A 2,516-nucleotide genomic window follows, 5' to 3' on the forward strand; every position below is an offset into this window, starting at 1 on the left:
GTGAGACGGGTTGTGAGGGCAACGGGTTTTTGATTTGCATTGCCCAGCAGAAAGCTGTTCCAGTCTGTGTAGGTGAGGTCCCTTTACATGGAAGGCCAGCCAGCTTGCTCCAAGAGCCACATTTTCCAGGAAGTAGGATGGTGTGTGACAGGATGCCATAGTGGTCGGAGGTTCCCTCCACTTGATTGCCCTCATTGTCAACTCCCCTTTGTCTTTCCTTCGATCCTTATTCATTCGTCCCTCCCTTCCTCTCTCTCTCTTCCCCTGAATGTACACTAAAACTGCGCTTGCTTTACACGTGCAGGGTGTCCCAGTAAATGTGTAAGAAACTTCAGATTATTCTTCGGTTAAGTGTGACCAACAAGGGTCCAGTTCTCAACTGCTTCTGAACTACAGTTACTGATGAGTTTGTGGGCGAAACTTCATTCATTCATTGCCAGACGCCATGTATCCCAGACGGGGTGGCCAAGGGCTTAGAGTTAATAGTTTCACAGGGAGGGGCACTAATCCTTCACCAACCCCACTTGACACGTAGGGATGCCAACAGCATCTGGTGTTCCCAGGCGGTCACCCATCCAAGTACTAACCAGACCCAACGTTGCTAAACTTCGCTGATCGGACGGGAAGCGGTGTACTCAACGTGGTATAGCGAAACTTGACTCCCTTATAATGCATCCAAAGAGTCATCAGTAAAATGGCTGCATAGCGGCTGAGAGCTGGACCCATGTTGATAAACCATTTATCACTCAAATTAGCCCAAGAATAACTTTCTGAAATTTTTTCTAAAAAACGGCAATTGCCAAACCCCGTCTTACCCCTTCGGAGTGTATGGACCCGAGGCTAAGCTAAGTCAGTCCAAATTAGAATAACACTGTGTCAGGACGCAGATCTCCGTTCCTTATACCGTGTTTGATATTCATGTTAAGTTTGATTTTTCCAGGATGATCATTCCTCCATTTTTTTTTTTTTGCTCTGACCAAACCTAATCTAACCTAACCTGACGGATTAACTAACATACAAACCTAACCTGATATTAAAAAAAACAAACAAACAAACCTAACCTAACCTAGACTTTTCTGGATAAGAGAAAGTGCAGTATTCGCACACAGAACGGAAATCATCGGCCTGGACTCCAATCCTTCAACACCTGTCCATTCCCCTCACTTTACCTCCATCACCTGTAGGTATACTCCTACTACTCTAACTTGGCCAAGATTTTCGTCCTTTTTTGCCCTTTACGATCACGTGGCTCAGTGGCAGCATAAGACAGCGCTTGGGCTCTACATTCTTTCTACAACACTTGTTCGTGACTAGCACTGAATACCAGTGTTAGTATATAATTAAACTCAGTCCTGAAGATGGAGAGATGGCAATTTTTAGGCCAGTTTAGAGTAACAAGGGGAATATAAAGCCTAATTAGAGTGGACTAGAGTGATAGGTGATGCGAAAGTAGAGTGAAGGGATGCAGGTAGGTGTGTTAGAGTGTGAATCTTGGTCCCTTCACTCCGATGACCCATAGTTCAGTTCATTCTTGCTAAACGAATTCATTCGGCTTCAGTCCTCTTTATATATATATATATATATATATATATATATATATATATATATATATATATATATATATATATATATATATATATATATATATATATATATATATATAAAACCCATTGGAGCCCTGTGTCCGGAATATTGGGCAGAACTGAGATTTTTCAAGTCTTTATAAAGTAGGGAACCCCCGGGTAGGGATCTATGAGCTTCGCGACTATGAGCCGATAGGCGGAGGGCGGTACGCTTAGTACCCTCCCAGAGCCATGCCTCGCCCAGCACCCCTGGGATCCAATGGAATATATATATAACTGAAGAGATTAGATACAACCTTAATTAACGCCTTCCACACAAGATATCATTCCCAAGCTGAAAGAAATCGTCTGAAAATAACAAGAAAAATAAAACGATAAAATACAGCATCGGACTGCAAGGGTTGGGACTCTAGTTTATTTGCTTGTGTAAAAGTTCATATTATTATTTACTTATTTATTTTTAGCGTTTCTTGAAAAGGTTAGCAAAACTTCCCTAAACCATTTTTGCTCTAACTTGGCCTAAAACTGCCATCTCTCCATCTTGAATACTGAGTGCAACTATAGATTACCCTTAAAATATGGTGCTAGTCGCGAAGAAGTGCCATGGAAAGGATGTGGAGTCGTAGTATTATCTATTTCTGACATTGGGTTGTTTGAAATAACCTTTGGAAGGACGATAATCTGGGCCAAGTTAGGATGAAAAGAGTATAGAAATAACTACTTCACTAGGGCGAGGTGTTATTCATTTCAGTCAGCCTACCAACATACGATTTTATTCAACGATTTTTCATTGTGATAGTGAAAGGGTTAAATAGAGCTATGTTATTAACCTCTGCAGCTAGAACAGTCACCCCTAAATTGAATAAAATCATATGAGAGAGAGAGAGAGAGAGAGAGAGAGAGAGAGAGAGAGAGAGAGAGAGAGAGAGAGAG

The 2,516-nt window shown here is 41.6% G+C and overlaps 1 pseudogene; it reads right to left on the reverse strand.

Annotated features, from left to right (window-relative positions):
- Window positions 1–546: 546 nt before the first annotated feature.
- On the reverse strand, window positions 547–650 carry LOC145408581 (5S ribosomal RNA; annotated as a pseudogene).
- Between the last annotated feature and the right edge of the window lie 1,866 nt (window positions 651–2,516).

The sequence above is a fragment of the Coenobita brevimanus genome, chromosome 77 (genome assembly GCF_032717465.1).
Source record: "Coenobita brevimanus isolate Jiangsu-jjx chromosome 77, ASM3271746v2, whole genome shotgun sequence".
NCBI classification, from domain to species: domain Eukaryota; kingdom Metazoa; phylum Arthropoda; class Malacostraca; order Decapoda; family Coenobitidae; genus Coenobita; species Coenobita brevimanus.